Below are 23555 nucleotides of genomic sequence, written 5' to 3' on the forward strand. Positions count from 1 at the left end.
CTGGATTACTTACCCCACCCCCACACTGTATGTTGGATGTTGCCCCTCGAGGGAGCAGCCCTGGGTGCTCACATCACAGGAGGGGGCTTTGGCAGCCCTCTCTTCCTCTTTCCTGCCCACTTCCCATCTGTTAAACTATTGTTCTAAACTGTGCTCTGGGGTGTAAATTGCTCTACGAAGGAATAAATCATATTTTAGCTCCTTTGAGAGAAAAGTGTCCGAGGACTCTGATGTTTGTTCTGACCAGTGGGCTCCTCCGGCTCCTCAGGCCCTGATTCCCTCTGTAAAGCAGTCACGGCATCTGCTGCCTTTCACCACCTGCTCCAAGCGCTCTGGGGTTTAAGGTTCCCCATGCTCTGTCGCAGACACAGTCAGTTTGGGGAAGGAGATGGAATGTTATTGGCTTCTCTCCCAGACAGAATCTGGGACAGGCGCTGGAGCTGGGATGGGACGAAGCCCAGGCCCCTCTGAGCTGAGCAGCACCCTGAAGTCTGAAGTCCATCTCATGTTTAATGATGAAGAGATCAGAGCATGTTTAAATGCTTGTGTGAGGAAGTCAGTGGGGGCTGAATGTGTGGACAGAGAAGAGAAATCCATAGACACAAGTCCTTGCAGAAGAATGTGGGGTTGGGAACACACGGGTCCAGTCTCAGGGGTGGGGGCACATCTCTGAATGTAGCTGAGGTTGGGGGACCCCCAGGCTGTCTGCTGCTGGCTTTGCTATCATGAATGAGAGTGAGGTTGGGGGCTGCGGGCACTGGAAGAATCATGGGGTGTAGGGAGGAGCCCCACTTGCTTTAATTCTGACTCATCAGAAGATGAGTGTTATTAACTGGGCTCAGGATTCACCCTTAATCCCGTCACACTGGTGGCACGTGTCCCAGAATGGGATGGTGTGATGGCAGACAGTGGGCTTGAGGGGGCTTCTGTTTCTCCACATCCTCATGACACTTGTTATTTCTTGTCTTTTTCATGAAGGCCATTCTAACAAGAGTGAGGTGACATCTCATGGTGGTTTGATTTGCATTTCCCGGATGATTAGTGATGTTGAGCATCTTTTCATGTGCCTGTTGGCTGCCTATATATCTTTGGAAAAATGTCTGTTCTTGTTCTTTGCCTAATTTTTTATCAGGTTATTTGTTGGAGAAAAGGAAACCCTGGTACACTGTTGGTGGGAATATAAATTGGTACCTCCAGTATGGAGGTTCCTCAAAAAATTAAATATAGAGCTACCATATGGTCCAGCAGGGCTGTTTCTGGGTGTACGTCAGGAAATGACATCAGTACCTTAAAGGGATGCCTGTGCTGTGGTGCTCACTGTGTTAGTCACAGAGCCACGACATGCAGACAGCCAGAGTGTTCATTACAGATGAATGGGTAATGAAGACGTGAGATTGAGGAAATCCTGACATTTGTGATGACATGGATGGACCCGGCAGATGTTATCCTAAGTGAAATAAGCCAGACAGAGCCAAAGCTGGGTAGGATCACTCATATATAGAAACAGACACAACCACACAAAAGCTTGTGTCCTTGAACCTGAAAGAAGAATGTGATGACCAAGGGCTGGGGCGGGGTGGGGACATGCTGAAAGGGCCCAAATTCCAGCTGTAGGAAGAGTAAGCTCTGGGGTCTGATGTACAGCATGGTGTCTGCAGTTAACAGTACCTTGCAGGCTTTAAAGTTGCTGAGAGTAGGAGTTCCTATCATGGCTCAGTGGTGAATGAACCCTACTAGCATCCATGAGGATGTGGGTTTGATCCCTGGCCTCACTCAGTGGGTTAAGGATCTGGCATTGCCATGAGCTGTGGTGTAGGTTGCAGATGTGACTCGGATCTGGTGTTGCTGTGGCTGTGGTGTAGGCCAGTGGCTACAGCTCTGATTTGATCCCTAGCCTGGGAACTTGCGTATGCCATGGGTATAGCCCTAAGAAGACAAAAAGAAAAAAAGAAAAAATAAATAAAGTTGCTAAGAGTAGATCCAAGCCTTCTCAACAGACACACACACAGACACACACATACACGTGCAAATATAGGCACGCACACGTGCACACATAGCACATGTACACACACATGCTCACTCAGGCGTTAACACTGATTAATTCAGCCAGGAGGCCTCCAGGGTCCGCACTGATGAAAAGAGGGTGGGTCATGTGTTAAAACTCATGTTTATTATTTTAATTCCTTAGTTTTACATGGATAGAGATGCCCCCTGAACAACTTGGTCTAGGCTCCATAGGGATTATGGTCCGACCTGTATCTTTCCTGTGCCACAAGGACAAGACCCCAGGAACATGAGCCACCACCGGCACTGACTCTCCCTGTAGTTCTTTGCAAAGACTGGTTTCGTGTCATCAGCCCTTGAGGTAGCAGTGGTTCCATTCTTGGCACATCCACCAAAAGGACAGGCTCTTCCCAGGGAGCATGGGCTGTGGAGCTAGGGGCCCGAGTGTCCTCTGGGCGAGCTCAGGATTGTCACCATTCATCCCTCTTTGGGGCTCACGTTCCAGTTCTCCTTGTCCTGAAGGCATCTCCCTGACCCGAGGTCAGCCTCGCTCATAGACCTTGTCCCTGGCCCTCTGGTGTGTCCCCGTCTGTCTCCTCTCGTTGCCGCCCTTCTCAGGGAACAGGGCCCTTGTGGGTCTGTCAGTTCATCATTTCTGCTGCTAGCCCCCGTCTGTCTTTGTCGTCCTTGGCAAAGTTCCAGCGTTGGTTAATTCCATCGCTGACCTTCTGCACTCGGAGAAAGAGGCTGCTGGGGAGACCGTGTGTCTAGTAGCTGACAGTGTCCAACACTGGCCCCCAAGCCACCTGCGTCTCCCTCTAGGTTTGCAGCGGCCTCACCTGCTGTGGTTTCTTCAGGAGATGTTCTGCTCCTCACCTGCCCGCCCCATGCCCAGCCCTGCACCCCCCAGGCTTTCCTGTCCCGGCTACCCTGCTCTCCGGGGTCCCTGCCCTCCTCTTCCTCTGACCTCTTTCCTTAAGGTTTGTCCTTTTCTCAGTCTCTTGGCCAGAGCATCACCACAGCCTCTTCCTCCTCCTTGTTCTCACTGCCCCCCACCGTGCTCTGCAGCCACAATGGGACCCCTGCCCTGGGTCCAGGAACACCGTCCGTGGCTGATGGAACTCTGCTGAGAACATTACCCCCATATTTGTTGGATAAATGCCCCCGTCTTGTGGGCACCTCTGCCAGGCATGATGGTGGCATCTGCTCTCCATGGTGCCATGTTCCTCTGCCGAGGGTCTCTCATCTGGTCTCCAGCTGGCCAGCTTCATCTTGGGACCCACACGACAGCACACACTGGGCTGTGTACATGGCTGAACGGAGGGGTGTGACCATGTCCACTCAGGAGAGTCATCATCTTCCTCAAACTTGAAAAAGTTACATGCGTGACTTTTAGTCATGAATCTGACCTTACACACTTCAAGGTAGAATACTTCTGTTTAAGACAATTCAGCAAACTAGAAAGAGGATCCTTACTTTTCAGAGAATGAATTATTTGGGCTGTAAAACTCTTGGGTGGTAACAGAGGTGCCTGATGTAGCCCCATGAGGCTCATTTGTCCCTCGTTTTCTGTGAGGCATTTGCCCCATAAGTTGGCTGTTGTGGGATTTTTTTTTTCCTTTTTGTCTTTTTAGGGCCATACCTGCAGCATGTGGAGGTTCCCAGGCCAGGGGTCGAATCAGAGCTGTAGCCACCAGCCTACACCACAGCCACAGCAACGCAGGATCCGAGCTGCGTCTGTGATCTATACCACAGCTCAAGGAAACACTGGATCCTTAACCCACTGAGCAAGGCCAGGGATCGAATCCGTTTCCTCATGGATGCTAGGCAGGTTCACTCACCACTGAGACACAACAGGAACTCCGTGGAATATTTTACCAGAGACTCTTGTTCCTCTTCTGTTCCCTGTTTCTCCAGTTACCATGTTTTGAAAGCAAAATGGCAATTGAAACAGTGTAATAAATACCTCTGTAGAAGTAAGTGTGAAAGCACCTATGATCTCTCCTGACCAGCCCACCTTCCTGCTTACTGGTGCATGCTTTGCTGTCAGTGAACAACCTGTGACCTGGGACAAACCTGGGGGGTGGGGAGGTGACTCCCTGTGGGAGGTTCCCCATGTGCAGTCCCCAGGATGTGGTCTGTCCTGGGAGCCCACATGACCTGCCTTCAGCCATTCTGGGCACTGGAACTTTGCTGTCAGCAGTCAGCTCAGGACCTCTCCCTGTGATAATTGAAACGGAGCCTGAATAAAGGCAGTCTAGGTATTTTGAGTATGTCACTCCTTTCTGCATACGTGTGTGTTTATATGCACACAGGCATGCATGCACCAGCATATGTGCACCCTCGGGTTTACTTATCTGGGTGGGGATGGCTTGTCCCCAGGGGCCCCCACGATGAATACACCTGGTGAATGCCCCCTCTTCCCCTGCCTCCATCCTCGGTGCCCTAACCTGTCCCTTCTGGTTCCCACTGCAGGGGTTCGCTACGTCTGCCTCTCTGCTCCACTCTGAGTCATTGCTGGGAGTTGGTGCCATGAGCTGAGCTTTTGGGACGACTGAGGTCAAAGCCACGTGCTCAGCAGATGCCCTGTTGTGCGTGGCTGCTGTGTCAGCAGGTGTCCTAGGCAGTTAGTTGCACTGCAGGGTCAGGATGGATAAGCTTGTCCCTCTGGGGTCCTTCTGCCTCGCCCCTCCTGCTATTGCCCCAGGTTCTGCCTAGAACCCTCGGACCTGGGCTGGCAGGGTGGGTCCCTGAGATGCCCTCCGGGAAAGAAGGCCCACTGGCCTGTGGGCCACAGTGGGCAGAGCATGGCCCGGCACAATTGAGAAGGCCTCCTTCCTATCCTTCAGCTGCACGGAAGCCACAGGGATGGTCCTTCGATGTTTAGTTTCTCACAGGAGCTCCTAAGGGGAGCTGTCTGCATTTAACCAGTGACCCTGCCTGGCAGAGATCTGGTCCTGTAGGATGTGGTGGAGACTTTAACAGGCCGACATGTCCCCAGGGTGAGAGGTATGTTCGCGCTTCTCACCTTCCACCCGAGACTCTTCCTGGGAAGATGGGAATGTCTTTTGGAAAACACAGTTCCAGCTGGTGGGGAGTTGAAAGTCAGAGTTTCCCTAGATTCTATGCTTTTGTGGTCGTTTTCCTTCCCAGCATCCAGAAAGCACCTGCTCTCCAGGGCCTGGAACACGATCTCTGCCTTTCAGGTCTCCTTGGCCTCCCACCATGTACATACGGTGCCAGTGTCTCCTGCCTGGCCCTGGACTTGATCCAGTGGTTGGCTGCTCCATGGGCCCCCAGCCATGTTTCTTCTTCCCTCTGACCTCTTCCTCCTGGCTTTTCTCCCAGTCTCCTCCCCTCTGTTGGGCTCCTCTCACTTGGGGGCTGTGCATACCCTTCCCCCATGCACAGTTTGGGGGCCCAGGACCCACATGACCTGTATCCATTCTTCAGGTTGAATAGATGGGGCCCCTCCTGTTCTAGGCCTTAGGATGCCTTGAGCGAGGAGGCACACAGGTGTAAACAGACACAACTGTAGTCTACAGGGCTTTGTGCTCCAGGTAGGGGACATAGCTGGGCCCCGTGGGAGTTAGGAAAGGTGACCAGGATCCACATGGCATGAAAAGTCAAAGAGAGTTTTTATTTAGGCTTAATTTGGAAAAATCCTCGAGATTTCAATAGAAAAGAGGAAGGAAGGTCACCAGGTGGGGCAAGAGGCTGCGAATGTCCAGCAAATCAAGGCGGGAAGGACATGACAGGTGCGGCCAGGCAGCAGCTGCAGGTGGAGAGGCTCAGCATGGCCCTGGCCCTGAGCTGGCCTCCTGGGCCATCAGGTAGCAGACGATGCTGCGAGGAGGCAGCTGGTGTCCTGACTCTTCCCTTTCACCCCAGATTCACAAAGCCACCAGGGCCATGGTCGGGGCAGCCCCAACGGGGTCAACCGAGTGGTCAGGGAAGTGGCTTCTGAACCTGGCAAGGCCCCAGAAGGGGGTGGGAGGCCGGGAATGCCTGAGACACATGGTGGATAAGGACGCATGGGACATGCAGTTACAAAGGGAATTGGAAACTGATTCTGGGACCAGAAGTGTCCCTGCCACAGTTAGTGGGAGCTAGGGAAGGACCCTGAAACATCAGGGAGGTTCCATGATGGACAGGGGTGGGCCAGGGAGGGCAGGTTCTAAGCTTTCGGCTGACTGCGGGTCACAGGGAATTTGGGGGTGCCTCCCTGTGATGGTGCGTAAATGTGTCAGCTTGAGGTTGCTGACAGAGGCCTTTAGGATGGCTCTGATCGAAAAGCCAGAACATGGCAGATGCTGGTGAGGACATGGAGAAGCAGGACCTTGTGTCTTGTTGGTGGGAACTTCCGGGGGTGGCAGCCCCTGTGGGAATCCGGATGGAGGGTCCTCAAAAAATTAAGAATAGAACTGCCATTGACTGAGGATCCCACTCCTAGGAGAAACCCCAAAGGACCCAAGAGCAGGGACTCAAACAGACACTTGTCACTGTATTCAGCCAGTGCCAGTCACAGCTGGCAGGTGGTGGGCCTGTTGTGACAGATCAGCTCACGTGGTTATGGAGGCCAATGGGTATTACGTGACTGTGTCTGCTTGCTCTCACTAGCACACGTGCACAACATACTGTATTACATAACTGTATCTACACACACACTTACACATGTATGTATGTAATGTATGTGCATAACTATATCTACACACACACACATTCACACACTATTATGTAACTATATACACACACGTGTGCTTATACATGTATGTAATGTAACTATATTTACACAGGCGTGTACACATACACCATGTTCTATAACTGCATCTGCTTGGGCACATGCATGCTCACACACTGTATCACATAACCGTATGTACACATCCCCCCACACATATGCTCACACACTACATTATGTAACTATAGCTACACACACACATGTGTACACACACACACACACATGCATGCATGCATACACACGTGTGCACACACACTGTATGTTGGCCCGTGGCTTCTGCTCCCCCGGGGAACCCACTCACATTGAGTTTTGCTCCGTTCAGTGGGACAGCACCTGGCACAGTCCTGAAGGGCTGTTTCGTGCCTTTTCACCCAACCAAAGAGATCGATGCAATGAACATGCGCTCGTGGTTTATCTGTTACATATGGTCCGTGCACTCAAATCTTTTATGCTGCAAATAAATGTAATGACATTTAATTAAATAGGTGCACCAACATCAGCCTTGTCTCCAGTAGAAAGTGGGAAAGATGTATCATGACAAGATGTAGGCCAAGGCCACCTGGGGGTCTGGGACAGACATCCTGCCTCCACGGGAAGGCCCAGGAAGCCAAGCGGGGGTCAGTCCTGGGGGCAGGAGGCTGTGCGCCCCATGGCCTGCGTCTGTGACCTGGGAACCACCTGCTCCCAAGAAGGACATGGAGTCCACTCTGAGCCATGCTGACCGGCTCTGGGCCTGGCCATCCCTCAGGGTCTCTCTTCCCTCAGAGCTGCCACTGTAGCCGCAGGCCTCTTCACCCTCATCAGGGAGGAGCGAAGTGCCTGCAGCAGCTGATGACTCCACGGAAGGTTCCAGCCTCCCCAGCAGGTTGGCATTCCCTCATCTGATGGAGGCTTTGGAGGCACAGATGCCGTGGGCAGAGTGGCCCTTGTCCCACGCCCACAGGTCAGCCTGTGGGGGCTGCCCTCTCTGAAGCCATACTGAGACCGGAGCGCCCCCATCCCTGCCAGACATGGAGTGAGCCGAGATCTAGGGACTGTGTGTTACTGGGCACAGGCATGCACTGCGTTCCAGGTAGACTCTGGAAGGGTGTTTGCCGTGTGTGTTTCAGGAGGAGTCAGTGGTGGGTTGGCTCACTGGTGGTGGAAAAAGTGCTTCTGCTGTTGGAAGTGCCTGGGCAATCTGCTCAGCCTCCCCATTTCTGCACCTTTAAAATGGAGGTGATGGTGGGGGCCTCATGGTTTTGTGGCTGTGTGGCCGCATGTATCCTTGGTTCCTGTTCCCTGTTGCATACACATGAGCCCTTGTTCATCTCACAGATGGTTGTGGAGGATCCATAGGGGTGACCGTGCACTGCCCAGGTGAGGGGATGGTCCCTGCACACTCGGACCCCATGCCTGACACGTCAGGTCCCTCCTAACAGGGACCACAGGATATGCAGAAACATGTGAGGATGAAATGACTCACCCATGTATTGATCTAGAATTATTGGGACAGAAGGTGACTTGGGGCCTGGGATGTGCCCGAATGGCTCTGGGAAGGGGGCACAGCAGAGTCAGGCCTCGGTGCTGCACCAACACCAGGAGGGCCAGCTGCCATGACAGAGGGCCGTCGTCTCTGAGCGTGACATGCAGGGTCCCCCGGGCAGGATTCTAGCAGAGCGGCCACATGTGCAGAGGTTCCAGGGTGCGAGGGACTGTGAGGACAGGTCTTTGGGCCCTTAAAGGGCTGTGTGTTCTGAGGAGATACCAGGGCCTTTTGGGCAGAATGAGGCAGTGTGACTTGAGCTAGTAGGACAGCCTTGGTGGCCATGTCTGAAGAATAGGTCATAAGAGGCAGGTCGAATTACTGGGGAGGGTGATGGTGACCCCTGGGGCTGGCGCAGTGGTGGGGAGCAGGGACATGGTCAGATCTGATTCTGGACCAGGACTTGCAGAAGGCTGTGACAGTGTGAATGTGGGAAGAGAGGAATGTGGCGTGAAGTGACTAGAACCCGCCTGGGGCAGGGAGAACAGGGTTTTGGGGACACGTGGACTTGGGGCCCCCATTGGACACCTGGGGGACACCAAGTAGGCAGGGCATTGGCTCTGAAATCCAGGAAGGGGAAAGCTGATGGCTGGGGTGCAAGAGCTAAGTTGTGGGGTTTAGGGCCCAGGTAAGATGCACAGGGAGGTGGGAAGCTACAGAGCTGAGCGAGGGATGGGGAGGTGGCACCCAGCCCGGGGGAGAACTGACTTGTGTGGTCACTTGGGTGGGCTGGAAGGTCCTGGGGGAAATTTCCAGGGTTCTGCTCAGAGGCTTCTAGGAGGGATTGGGGTGAGTTACTTCTTTTATGACATTGAGCACTGAGTATTTGGGGATATTCGAAGAAGGCAGTTATCATTTTCACAAGAATGATGGAGCTATTTGAAGTCCCCACAGCATTTTTAGAATGTCAGTGGCTTCCACTTCCCTTTACTGATATGGCCTGAATTCTCTGGGACCAGATGACCCCACATCACAACAGGCAGCCTGTTCACAGTGAGGCTGAACAACAACTTTCAGTGATCTGTTAAAAAAAAAATCAGAAATGGTGTTTCTTCTCATCATTTAAATAGTTATGCCTTACTCTTCAACATAGTTTTGGAAGTCCTAGCCACAGCAATCAGAGAAGTAAAAGAAATAAAAGAATCCAAATTGGAAAGGAAGAAGTAAAACTATCACTATACATATTTGCAGATGACATGATACTATACCTAGAGAATCCTAAAGACTCTACCAGAAAACTGTTAGAGCTCATCAATGAATTCAGAAAAGTCGCAGGATACAAAATTAATACACAGAAATTGATGGCATTTCTGTATATTAACAGTGAAAGATCAGAAAGAGAAATTAGGGAAGCAGTCCCATTTACCATCACATCCAAAAGAATAAAATACCTAGGACTAAACCTACTTAAAGAGACAAAAGACCTGTACTCTGAAAACTATAAGATGAAAGAAATCAAAGATGACACAAATAGATAGAAAGACATACCATGCTCTTGGATTGGAAGAGTCAATATTATCAAAATGACAAGCCTACTCAAGGCAATATACAGATTTAATGCAATCCCTATCAAATTATCAAGGACATGTTTCAGAGAACTTGAACAAAATATTTTAAAGTTTGTTTGGAAGCACAAAAGACCCAGAATAGCCAAAGACATCCTGAAAAGGAAAAATGGAGCTGGAGCAATCAGGCTCCCGGACTTCAGACTATGCAACAAAACTACAGTCATCAAAACCATATGGTAATCGCACAAAGATAGAAATCTAGATCAGTGGAACAGGATAGAAAGCCCAGAATTCAACCCACGCACCTACAGCCAACTCATCTATGACAAAGGAGGCAAGAACATACAATGGAGAAAAGATACCCTGTTCAATAAGTGGTGTAAAGAAGTACAGCCTGTTGTGATGGGAAAACTGGACAGCTACATGGAAAAGAATGAAATTAGAACACTCCCTAATACCATACACAAAAAGAAACTCCAAATGGAGTAAAGACCTAAATATAAGACCAGATACTACAAAACTCTTAGAGGAAAACATAGGCCAAACACTCTCTGACATAAACGACAGCGACATCTTCTCAGATCCACCTCTTAGAGTATTGACAATAAAACCAAAAATAAACAAATGGGACAGAAAAGGAAACCCTAAACAAAATGAAAAGACAACCTACAGAATGGGAGAAAATGTTTGCAAATGAATCGACTGACAAGGGATTAATCTGTAAAATTTACGAATATCTCCTACAGCTCAATACCAAAAAAACAAACAACCCCATCAAAAAATGGGCAGAAGATCTAAACAGACAATTATCCAAAGAAGACATACAGATGGCCAAAAAAAAAACACAGGAAAAGATGTTCAACATCACTCATTAGTAGAGAAATGCAAATCAAAACCACTCTGAGGTACCACCTTACACCAGCCTGCATGGCCATCATCCAAAAGTCTACAAACAAGAAGTGCTGGAGAGGGTGTGGGGAAAAAGGAACCCTATTAATTACACTGTTGGTGGGATTGTAAATTGGTGCAACCACTGTGGAAAACAGTATGGAGATGCCTCAGACAAATAAACATAGAACTACCACTTCATCCAGCAATCCCACTCCTGGGCATCTATCCAGAGAAAACCATGCCTCGCAAAGACACATGTACTCTGATGTTCATTGCAGCACTCTTTTCAATAGTCAAAACATCGAAACAACCTAAATGTCCATCGACAGAGGAGTGGATCAAGAAGAGGTGGTACAAATACACAATGGAATATTACTCAGCCATTAAAAAGAACGAAATACCAGCATTCTTAGCAACATGGATGGATCTAGAAATTATCATGCTAAGTGAAGTCAGCCATACAATGAGACACCAATATCAAATGCTTTCACTGACATGTGGAATCTGAAAAAAAGAACAGAATGAACTTCTTTGCAGAACAGATACTGCCTAACAGACTTTGAAAAACTTATGGTTTCCAAAGGAGACAGTTTGGGGGGTGGGGAGATATGCTGGGGTTATGGGATGGAAATCCTATAAAACTGGATTATGATGATCAGTATACAACTACAAATGTAATAAATTCATTGAGTAATAAAATAAAATAAATAAATCATTATGCCTTTGCAAATCTGTTCATATGAATATAAGTTCTTAATTAGTTCTTAACCTTGTCAATCAATTGTCCCTGAAATTTAGAAAAAGCTAATGTGAGCTCCAGTGTTGTGAAACAGCCAGTCTAAACTCATTCTGTGCCAATTTCTGCTATTTTTAAGCTCAGATAAATTTTCTATAAAATTAAGTTAAATGGTCTCTTTGATAAGAATGGAAATATCTGCCACTTTTCCTGGTCATTTTTTAAGTAACAGGGACATAAATTTTAGGCAAAGTGTATGTGCCTGTGTGTGTGTGTGTACATGTGTAGGCAAGTCTGTGTCCACGTGCAGGTGTATGCACATGCAGGTGTGTGCATGTGTAGATGTGTGTGTGTGTGCAGGCATGTGTGCATGTGTAGACATATGTGCATGTGCAGACGTGTGTGCATTGTATAAATGTGTTGGAGGTGCAGGTGCAGGCGTGTGTGCAGGTGTAGGCATGTAAATGCATGTGCAGGCCTGTGTGTGCATGTGTAGGTGTGTGTGCAGATGCAGGTGTGTGTTCAGGTGTGTGTGTGTGCATGTGTGTCTTGGAACTTCTATCCATGGCCCCCCCTCTGCAGCAGCCAGAGGACATAGGGTGTTCTGTTCTTGACTTTCAGAAATGGGACATTGTGAGGGCAGAGCTTCTAAGCCCTGGGGACCCTCTCCCAGCCCTGAGCTCGGAGGGCCTCTGATCTGAGGCTGTTAAGAGCTGCATTCTGGGGGCGATCGTCCTCAGGTCCTCAGTGCTGGGAGAGAGAAAGCTGAGCTTGACCTTGTACCAGAGGTGCCCTCTCCCATTTTCCTTGACCAGAAAATGGGAGCTCTGGTAGGAGGTGCCTATAGGAGAGTGTGAGACGGGAAGGCAAAGGGACGGGGATGGGGGTGGGGAAGGCAGGCAACAGATCTGGATGCAGACCCCGCTCCGTATCTGGCGCAGGGTGGTGGCCCAGCCCTCTACTCACTGACTGACCACCCCTGTGGTTTTTCTGGTTTTACAAACCCTCCCCAGCATCCCAGTCCCTGCTCGCTCCCCCAAAGGTGTCTTGGCCATTTGTCCTGTGGGAGGGCTGTCTCTCTGCCTGTGTGCTCAGGACCCAGCAGACCTGCAGCTGCTCACTGTCTCCCAGTAAAACTGGGGTCAGCCCAGGAGCCATCTTGCGCCCGAGCACATCACTCCTGTCCTGTTGGGTGGCTCCATTGGGCAGCCATGCCGGGCACAGCTTCTTTTGCCCGGTGTCCTTGTCCCTCATGGGAGCCTGGACCAGCCTTCCACACATCATAGGGGCAGCGGGCTGGTGTCTCCTGTCACCTCAGTGTGTAATCTGTGTGGTTCTAGGGGGCCCTGGAAACCAGGGTGATGCTCCAAGGTGCGGTAGGGGTGAGAAGCAGCCCTGGGACAGCTCTGATGCCGCTACACCTGAGAATCACCTGGTGGCATCACAGGCCACTCCTGGCCCATTCAATCAAGTGTCCATGGGGGCCTGGGCCGCTGGGCCAGGCATCTGCAGCTGGAGAGTCTGACTTTGGTCACAGGTTAGAGTTCTCCAGAGAAGCAGAAGCAGTGGGATGTACGTCTTCGTCCACACACCTGACCACACGTCTGTCTGTCTGTCTAAAAGGAGACTGATTGTGTGGACCTGGCCTGTGGGGTTATGGGGGCTGACACACTCCACCCTCTGCCCGCTGCGAGCTGCAGTGTAGTCCGTTGTTCTGGGAGCCTATCCAGTGGGTGGTGCAGACACTGGCCTGATGCAGGAGAGGGGACCCAGCTCATCTGGGAGGCGGGGAGAAGGGGGACGCACTCCTCCTGGCCCCTCCCCCTGTTGTGTCCAGGCCCCAGGTCAGGAAGGGCCATCTGCTGGACCTGGTCACCCCACCCTTCACCCAGAAACATCTGCATACACCCAAAGAGGGAGTTTCATCTGGGTGCCAGGGTCAGGGTGCAAGGGCGTGCCTGATCCAAAGAAAGCACCCTAGTAGCCCCTGACTGGTTCAGAGAGCTGGGCTGTAGCTGAGTTCAGGGTTTACCCTGGGGAAGGTTTGAGGAGAAAAGATGGTATTTCTGACCAGAGTGCTGATGGTGCAGAGGTGGCTGGAGGGGGTCTGACTCCCCCACCCCGCATCGAAGACAACTAAAGCCCAGGCAATGACCTAACTAAGCACTCAGCTTGTGGGAATTACCCACAGTTCTCATGGGGCATGATTATCTGCCCTGAAGATCACACTTTGCTGGAGGTGGAGTCCAGTGGCTGCGCTGCCTCTGCCCCATGCTGGGGGTCCGGGGTGCTACAGCCTCCTGGAGACTTAACAAGGAGGATGCCTGGTCCAAGGTCTGGTCCTGGGCGTGATTGGACCAGCTGGGCACCCGGACTTCCTGTGTCCTTTTAGCAGGAGGTCTGCACAGCTCTGGGACCCCTTCTTCAAAGAGTGGGGAGGGCCCATGTGGCCTCAGCTCTGGGCACACCTCTGCACGGATGCTCTGGCCACGCGGTGGAGCCCAGGATGTCTCAGAGCCACACGCCTGCCTTCCTAACTCCTGACCTTTGCTGAGCTGGCTTCCTGCAGGCCCAGGGGTTGCAGCCACATGGATGTGACGGAGGTGGAGGGGCCCCCGTCTGCCCACAGAGGTGTGACACACAGTGAAATGTCACCTTCATCGCCTCCCCCAGCCCCCCAACTGGGAGGAGGCACCCCTGCTTTGCACAGACTTCCTGACACATGTGGTCTGTGGCAATGAGAGTAGTGCTTTTGTAGTTTGGAAGGAACATCAATGCAGGTTTTCTTTCCTTCTTTCTTCCTTCCTTCCTTCCTTCCTTCCTTCCTTCCTTCCTCCTTCCTTCCTTCCTTCCTTCCTTCCTTCCTTCCTTCCTTCCTTTCTTTCTTTCTTTCTTTCTTTCTTTCTTTCTTTCTTTCTTTCTTTCTTTCTTCTTTCTTTCTTTCTTTCTTTCTTTCAGCAATTTAGCAGCAGAATGGAACTATTACTTCTGCCTGGCGAGTTGATTTTTGACTTTTGTGTTGATATTTGTCTTTTTATTATGCAAGATGGTAGTAAGTCATAAACTCTTCAGGGGTGTGTCCATGCTTTTTTGGTTGTTTTGCAGAGCAGTTTATAGACAGCATCTCAGCTGAGGGAAATGCAGAGATCTTGCGGGAGACTTGGCAGTGAAATCATGCCAAGCCTTAGGTCTGATAGATTATCAGCCACTGTCCCCTCCTTCCCTGTCAGCAGAGCAGCTCTTGGAGGAAGTCCCCCATGGAACAGAGGGCCGTGCCTTCCCGCTTGGCGTGGGAGCAGTGGAGGGGGGGGGGGCATGTGCAGCAGTGTCTGTTCACTTTGTGATGAAACCGGAAATGCCTCAACTTCACATCAAATATAAGCACTTAAAAAAAGACTTTTTAGGAGAATTTTTAGGTTTACTAACAAAATTGAAAGAGAGTATAGGAGTTCCTATCGTGGCGCAGCAGAAACAAATCTGACTAGGAGTCATGAGGTTCCAGGTTTGATCCCTGGCCTCGCTCAGTGGGTTAGGGATCTGGCATTGCTGTGAGCTGTGGTGTAGGTCGAAGACACAGCTCGGATCTGGTGTGGCTGTGGCTGTGGCATAGGCTGGCAGCTATAGCTCTGATTTGACTCCTAGCCCAGGAACCTCCATATGCCGTGGGGTGTGGCCCTAAAAAGACAAAAAAAAAAATGAAATAGAGTATAGAAATTTCCTGTATTTCCCCTCCCTATGGACAGCCTCCCCACCAGGCACAGCCTCCCTGCCATCAACATCCCCACCAGAAGGTCCATTTTTCATAACCGATGAACTTACAGGACACATTTCCATCCCTGAGGGTCCCTCTTGGGGCTGAGAATTTTGTGGGTTTGGACAAATGGCTAATGACATGGGTCCACCATTATCGTGTCACACAGAGTAGTGTCACTGTCCTAAAATCCTCTGTGCTGTGTCTTCACCCCTCCCTCCCTCCCCCAACCTCTGAAAATCACTGATCTTTACTGTCTGTGCCGTTGCCTTTTCCAGATGTCACAGAGTTAGAATTCTATAGGATACATCCTTTTTAGATTGGCTTCTGTCACTTAGTCATATGCATTAAGTTTCCTCTGTGTATAAATGCATATGACTAAGTGACAGGAAGGGCTTAACAACTCATTTCTTTTTATCACTGAAAAATATTTCATATCTGGATGTTCCACAGTTTGTCCATCCACCTGCTGAGGGACATCTTGATTGCTTCCAGGATTGGGCAATTGTGGGTAAAGTATGCAGGCTTTTGTGTGGACATAGGCTTTTAGTTCTTTTGGGTAAATAAACACCAAGGCGCAAGATTTGCTGGATCATAGGATAAGCCTATGTTTGGTTTTGTAAGAAAGTACCACCCTATCCAAAGTGGCTGCACTGTTCTGCGTTCCCATCGGCAGTGATCAGAGTTCCTGTTGCTCCAGGTCCTCACCAGCATTTGGTGTCGTCAGTGTCTAGATTTAGGCGATTGCGATGGGTGTGTGGTGGTGTCTTCTTGTTATTTTAATCTGCAGTTCCCTGATGACATGTGATGTGGAGCAGCTTTTCACGTGCTTAGTCGACATCTGGATGTCTTCTTTGCTGAGCTGTCTGCCAAGGTCTTTGGACCTTTTTTTTTTTCTGTCTTTTTGCCATTTCTTGGGCCACTCCTGCAGCATATGGAGGTTCCCAGGCTAGGGGTCAAATCGGAGCTATAGCTGCCAGCCTATGCCAGAGCCACAGCAACACAGGATGCAAGTCGCATCTGCGACCTACACCACAGCTCATGGCAATGCCAGATCCTTAACCCACTGAGAAAGGCCAGGGATCGAACCCGCAACCTCATGGTTCCTAGTCGGATTCGTTAACCACTGAGCCACGATGGGAACTCCTGGACCATTTTTAATTAGGTTGTTTTTTTTCTTATCATTGAGTTTGAAGAGTTCTTTGTATATTTTGGGTAATTTTTTCAATCAGATGTGGCTTCGCAGATCTTTTTTCCCAGTGCATTGTGTGTCTGCTTGTTCCCGTGATAGTGTCTTTCAGAAGGTTTCGATTTTAATGAAGTCCAGTTTATCATGTATTTCTTTCATGGATCACACCTCTGGTGTTGTCTCTAAAAACCTATCATCAATCCCGAGGTCGTCTGGATTTTCTCCTACATTATCTCCTAGGAGTTTTATAGAATTGCCTTTTATGTTGAAGCTACAATCCATTTTGAGTTTATATATGTGAAGGGTGTAAGGTCTGTGTCCAGGCTCATTTTTTTGCATGTGGATGTCCAGTTGTTCCGGCAACCGTTTATAGATAATACTCTTTGCTTCACTGAGCTGCCTCTGACCTTTTGTCAAAGATCATTGACTCTATTTATGTGGGTCTGTTTCTGGCTGCTCTGCTCTGTTCCATGGATCCACTTGTCTAATTTTTCACCCACACCACACTGCCTTGATGACTGTCGCTTAGATATAAGCATTTGCCTCATCGTTCACTCTCATTTCATAGCCTTTGTAAACATTTTACCATAAGTGACTCCAGGTCAGGCCAAGCTTTGCCTAGGTTTTGTTCTCTAAACTGAGTGTTTGCTTTTTATCTGGATTTCTTGGACATGCGTGTTGAATAAGCAGGTGACACCTGAGCTTCCAGAGGTATTTAAATTGTAATGAGAAGGATATAAACATGTCTACTCGACGTACTTTCATTCTAATAGGTGTCTTGGTGGTTTTAAATTTTCTTTTCTGAAGGACATTTTAGTACTGCCTTCTCGTGGTTGTGATCATTGTGCCGATTTGCTGTACACTACTTTATGTGCATTAATTTCATCTGATTTACACCCATATGTACAAGAAAAAGTGAAGTCATTTTAAGAAGCTTATGATAAAGAGCAGGCAGCCGCCTCATACTCCACACCCGACCCAGAGACCCTCTCCCACTTCTCTACTCCCCTCCCTTAGCACCTCTGCCCCCTCCCCAAGGGGGTGACATCCTGTCCCCTATGAATTTCTCTGAAATTTATAGTTAGTACTTACATCGCATTTCATTTGTAGATTATGCCTTTTGGGGGACATCTTTCATTCATTGTTAATTGCCTTTTCTAAGAGGCCTGGCTCGTGCCTTAATGTCTTCATCACATGTTTATCTCTTTTCTATGTGTTTGGCATCAGCCTGCTCTCTGTCTGGGTGCTGGCCCACTGCCCAGGGGCCACGATGGGACCCCTCCCAACGTGGCCCTCTCACCCTTACCCTGCCCCAGTCCTCCCGGCGATTCTCCAGTTTTACCCTCTTTCTTTCATCCATGGCTAATGTTGGGGGCCGTCTCCTCCCAGAATTTCCTAGGCCCTGTTTCTGCATTTTCCAGCACCCAGGGTCTTGCACTTGGTGCATTTGGGACCATCCTCTTACTCAGACCTTTCATAGTGGTGGGTGTTAGGCTGGTCCTCAGGGCGGGTTGCGCTGGACACCTGAGGGCCTGTGCAACCCGAAGTCGTCACCCAGGCACATGGGCTCCTGTATGTCCAGCACTGTGTTCCCTTCTGTGTCCTGGACCTTTCATTCCGGAGCCCCCATTGGTCAGAAACTCCAGAGAAGGCCAGACGCATTTCTGTTCTATTATTTTTCCTCCCCAACTCTTTTTTTTTTTTTTGGTCTACTTTCTGGGATATTTTGTCGAATTTTCTTCAGGTCTTTATTTTTTAAAAATGTGGTTGTCCTCTTTTTAACAAGGGTCTTCCTGTTTGGTGGTGTTCCTTTTATAAGCCCAACATCCTATCCTTGAGTCATGGACAAGATGTCTCCCCTATCTTTCTGAAATATTATTAATCATCAGTATATTGAGATACTCTTTTTCCCTATATTGTTTCTGTTTTCTCTAACTCTGTTTTTCTATCTCAGTGTCTCTTAAAGTGGGAGTTTTCTTTAAATGTGTGATAATCCTCAGCTATAGGTCTTCATTAAGTGTGAGACCTTAAAATGTATGGAACATGTATTTTGGTGAATGAACGGGGCTTACTGGCTGGTAGAATTTCCCACTCAAAGATCTAGTGGAAAGCCAGCGTTTTAGGTCAGAGACCTACATGACAGGGGACACGTCTATTTTTCAGAGAAGAATTAGCATTTCTTGTGGGGGGGGACCCCATGGGGACCCCAACCCCTTCGTTCTGGAGGAAGGCAAGAGTGGGGTTGGGGCAGCAGTGCTGAGAGCCTGTGTGCTCGGCTTTGCTGCCATCACCCCTTCACTGCCAGGCTCTGGTTTCCTCAGTTCTCTGGGAGCTGGCACAGGGGTTGGGCTGCCTGTGGGGGAAGAGGGGTCCCTCCAGCTGCTCCCTCGCTCCTGCCCTTGGTGTACCCATACCCCTGGCCCTGAGTGCCTCCTGCGGACATGCTGGGGCCATCAGTCCCCCGCCTCTGCTCTAGTAAGAGAACCCTCTGCCCACTCTGCCTCTCAGAGACACTTGAAATCCTTTTCTTATGTGCTCAGTCATTCTGTTCCTCCTGACTGTGAGCTTTTACCTCAGCCACTCTGCTCTGCTGACCTAAAATTTGACTGCAGCCACCAAGGAGGGAACTGTCACCTAGTTTGCCTGGTGCATGGCCTGGTGGTTCTCTGGGTGTTTCCTGGCAGAGCAGATCAGCATCCTGGGAGCTCCTTGGAAATGCAGAGTCCGGGTGTGTGCATGTGTGTGCACTGTGTGCATGTGTGCACTGTGTGAGTGTGTGTGGACTGTATGTGCACTGTGTGTGTACTTTGTGTGCCTGTGTGTGTGTGCCTGTGTGTTTCAAGGCACAAGCAGAAATGTGCTGAGAATGTGGAGCAGAAATCTTTATTGATCTGTGGAAAAGTGCACATATTCATTGTCCACAGTTTGATGAGTCTGGACATTTGCAGCCCTGTGTTCCCATCATCACGATCAAGCTAATGAATACCCGGCCTCTAGAAGTTTCCTTTGTGTGGTTGGGGCTCCCAGTGTGGTGCAGACACTGTTACTGAGCAGGCGCGGCCCTGCAGCGGGTCTGGCGTGGCCTACCTGGTGGGGAACCTGGCGTGCTTTCTGCTGAGAGGAATGTGAATTTCTGGGCTGCACCCCAGGCTTCAGGGCCCCCGTGCAGGTGGTTTATGCTCCTTGGCTGATGTGCCTTTACTGTTTTACCGCCTCCTACAGTGAGAAGCATGCTTTGCTCTTGTAATCATGCCCCACGCCCGCAGGTGGTGATGGCTGAGGTTGGAAGATCTGCCCAGAGAGCAAGCCCCCTGCCCTGCCCAGCAGGCCAGCCTGCGGCAGCTGGTGCAGGGTCTGTGCGGACGTCGGCCCTGCCCACCACAGCAGGTGTCCCACTTGAGCTCCACCCACCCTGGAGGAGGGTGGGTGGCAGAGGCACCGAGACCATGTGTGTAGCCCCTGCTTTCCTGCTGCTGCAGGGTCTTGACCCTCCAAAGCCAGGGTGTCCAGCAGCCTCGCCTGGCCAGAGCCTGACTGGGGGTCAGCAGACGTGACCTTCCGGCCTCTGTGGGGCCGGGTGGCTCCAGAGGCACCTGACCTCACGTGATAGGACGCGAGGAGCAAGCATCGCCAAAGTCATGTGGAACCTCAGGGTTGTAGCAGCACGACAGGGGGGCGGCTCTTTGTCTCCTTTCAGGAGGCAGGTGACCTGCCTCTTCTGGGAACAAACCTACGCCCAGTTCTCCAACGTGAAATTGGCCAGAAGAGTTAGTTGAACGCGTGTTAATGTCCTGGCACTGAGGAGCCGTCTGCGTCTCAGAGGCTCCCGTGCTTTGAGCAGCAAGAGGAGTGACGGGTTACTTCCTGTTTAAACAGCACAGCTGCCTTCTTGTCCTTAAATTGGAGAGTGAGGACCCAGTGCAGCCTGGCTGGGTGACTTGAGCTTGCCTCAGCTTCCTCGTCAGCCCAAGTAGGACGATGGAGAGGGAAGAGCTGGAGAGCAGAGGGACAGGCCAGGGCGCAAGTGGGACACTTGGAAAAGACTCTCCATTGGGAGATGATTCAGCTATAAGAGCTGAAAAAAATGAAACTAGCCCTGTGGACGGTAGGGAGGCTCCTGCGGAACTGGCTGTCCTGCGGCCCTGCCCCTCTTCTCCTCTCTCTCCTCTTTCTCAGCCCTTGGGTCGCTGTGGGGTTAAAAGCACACAGATACCCTCCTCCTCACAAGATTCCCCAGCCTTCTTGTCTGATCCCATGTTCCAGACAGGGAGTATAAACTAGTAACGGTTAGGCCATAGATGTGGATCTCTAAGCCAAGGGCATGGAATGTTTTGCAAAATCCACAAGCATGCAAAACAAGTAAATGAGCAAATAAGAATAGCATTGGAAACAGAGACAATATAAAGGATAGAAGACGATATAAACTCATTTTTTTAGAGAGAAGAGCCTGTACTATGTGTATAACCCAAGAGTAGGCTGGCATACAAAAGGAAGATTCAGAGAAAAGGAAGGTAACAATACGAGAACAAAAGTTAAACATTTATTAGAGGGTTGGAAGATGAAGTTGAGAGAATTTTCCAGAAAACAGAACAAAAAGACAAATAGAAAACAAAAATGAGAAATTAAATAAATTAGATTCAATATGTGCAGTATCCGAATAAATTCTAGCAAAAAAGAAGAAATAGTTTGAACTTCCAAGAATTGAAGGATATGAGTTTTTAGCATCAATATTATATATGTACAGAGTTTAAAAAGTAAGGAAGGGGAGTTCTTGCTGTGGCACAGTGGGTTAAGAACCTGACTGCAGTGGCTCGGGACACTGCTGAGGCACTGGTTTGATCCCTGAGGCACTGGTTCCATCCCTGGCCTGGTACAGTGGGTTACTGTTCTGGCATTGCCACAGCTGCAGCCTAGGTCGAAGATGTGGCTCAGATTCAGTTCCTGGACTGGGGGCTTCCATATACTGTGGGTGTGGCCATGAAATTTAAAAAAAAGAAAAAAGTCAGGTAGTCCCAAAGGAGTTAAATGGAAATATGGGAATCCCGTGCATGTCTATATTATCTGAATTTCTTACAGAGAGAATGAAAGCATGAACCCCTTTAATTAAAAGCAGAAAGTAGTTTCCTTCATCTGTGCATGGTCTAGTGTCTACTCTCTGCAGTGTGGTGACCACCAGCCCCACCTGCACAGAAATGCTGCCAGCACTCTGAGGATTCATGTTTTCTTTGATTTAGATCCACATGTCCCTGTGTGGCTGCACATGCCAGGTAGCTTGTTAGTGGTGGGCTACTTAGTGCTGGGCTAGTTACTGCTGGGTTAGTTAGTGCTGGGCTAGTTAGTGCCAGGCTGGTTAGTGCTGGGCTAGTTACTGCCAGGTTAGTTAGTGCCATGCTTCTTAATGGTGGGCTAATTACTGCTGGGCTGATTACTTCTGGGTTAGTTAATGCCAGGCTAGTTAGTGGTGGGCTAGTTAGTGGTGGGCTACATAGTGCTAACTAGTGTACCACCTTAGCATCCGTGTCCCACTTCCTCTCCCCATGGTATGTGTACAACATCCTGCCTCGCCCCCACACGCCCCCCCTGGTTGCCACTGTGGCTTCTCCAAAGCCTCTGTGTGCCACTCTCCATCACTTCTCAGGGATAAAAATGTCGCAGAGTCTGGAGTTCCCATCGTGGCGCAGTGGAAATGAATCCGGCTAGGAATTATGAGGTCGAGTGTTCGATCCCTGGTGGGTTAAGGATCTCACATTGCCATGAGCTGTGGTATAGGTCACAGATGTGACTCGGATCCTGTGTTGCTGGGGCTGTGGCACAGGCTGGCAGCTACAGCTCTGATTTGACCCCTAGCCTGGGAACCTCTGTATGCCCTGGCTGCAGCCCTAAAAAGCAAATAAATAAATAAGTAAATAAATAAATGTCACCAAGTTATGGTTGAGTGGCATGGGTGGCAGATTTTGTGGTCTGAGCTGAGTGATCCAAACTCTGTGTCCCCTTCGCTGTGTGCATTTTTGGGAAATGTCAGCTGTGTCAGGTTGGAGGGAATGATTGGTGCTAGGGGAGCCCCTGGCATCCTACTTGTATATATCTGTGGTTTATCTGCTGGCAGTAGTTCCGTAGGAAGTCAACCTGGCAGCACCGTTTGCCAGTGCTCCTGAGAGTAGGGATACCAGTTAGGTAGCTTTGCGATGGGCCAGGGGAGCCTGTTCCTCACTGGGTGTTAATAGGTGGTGGGGACATGAGAGGGTTCCGTGGTCCACTTTAACTGCAGGACTTGGTAGAGCTTTATCATCTCACCTGCTCTTCCAGCCTCACGTGGGCCGTGTCGTGTGCAGAATTGTTGCAGCTTATAGGATCCTTCAAGTCTTTTGAGGGCGACTGTTTCCTAGCCTGATGAGTTTCTCTGGAAGTGCTGGAAAGGTCAGTGAGTGGGCGTGTAGGCCTCGGAATCAGACAGGGTGTGGATTTACAGGGATCCCAGGATGTTAACTCTGTGTGTGTGTGTGTGTGTGTGTGTGTGTGTGTGTGTGTGTTTGTACGGTCGGACATGGAGGGCTGGGGACTGGTCGGAGAGAAGAGTGTAAACATAATCCGGTGGTTTCTTGTCCCATAGTTTAACGCTTGCTCTCCCTCGCATGTAAAGGGCTGGTGAGGGGCTTGGAAGGGGAAGGGATTATTATTCCAGAGGAAAACTTCTGCACATGTTGACTGTATGTACTCGAATCTCCTGTATACTGGCTGGCCAGGGGCAGGCATCAGGATTTTAGTGTCTCCACAGCGCCCTTTTCTCCCTCCCCATTGGCTGATTGGTTTGCTCCAGAATAGCTGATGCATGCTTCTCGGCTGAGAATTTGGGGGGTTGTGATTGCAGGTTCATCGGTGGAGGATTTAAGATGGAAGTTCAGCTTTTACTCTAATTGAGTTGAGAAAGCATAATCATAAATTTCCCACAGAGATCTTTTCAGCTGCAATTCTTTTTAAGTCTATGCTTTGCAGTTCCCTTACATGGCTGAGTTTTCTTGGGAAAGCCATTTTCCATTATTTTCACTTTCCTTTCATTTATCAAATAAGATATTTCCTTCACCTTTTACTACCAAGCTGTGCATGTAAACTCAGGTTTTCTTTCACATTTTCTTCTTTGTGAGTCATCCTTGATGAAAGCTTCTCGCCTCAGATGCTAGAAGATGGACCCAATGTACCGCCCCAACAAGCCTCC

General features: G+C 49.8%; 1 protein-coding gene across 1 annotated transcript in view; it reads left to right on the top strand.

Annotated features, from left to right (window-relative positions):
• DLGAP2 (DLG associated protein 2) overlaps positions 1 to 23555 on the top strand; it is a 657437-nt gene that overhangs the window by 134457 nt on the left and 499425 nt on the right. The gene's annotated exons all lie outside the window — the stretch shown is intronic.

The sequence above is a fragment of the Phacochoerus africanus genome, chromosome 3, assembly GCF_016906955.1.
Source record: "Phacochoerus africanus isolate WHEZ1 chromosome 3, ROS_Pafr_v1, whole genome shotgun sequence".
NCBI classification, from domain to species: domain Eukaryota; kingdom Metazoa; phylum Chordata; class Mammalia; order Artiodactyla; family Suidae; genus Phacochoerus; species Phacochoerus africanus.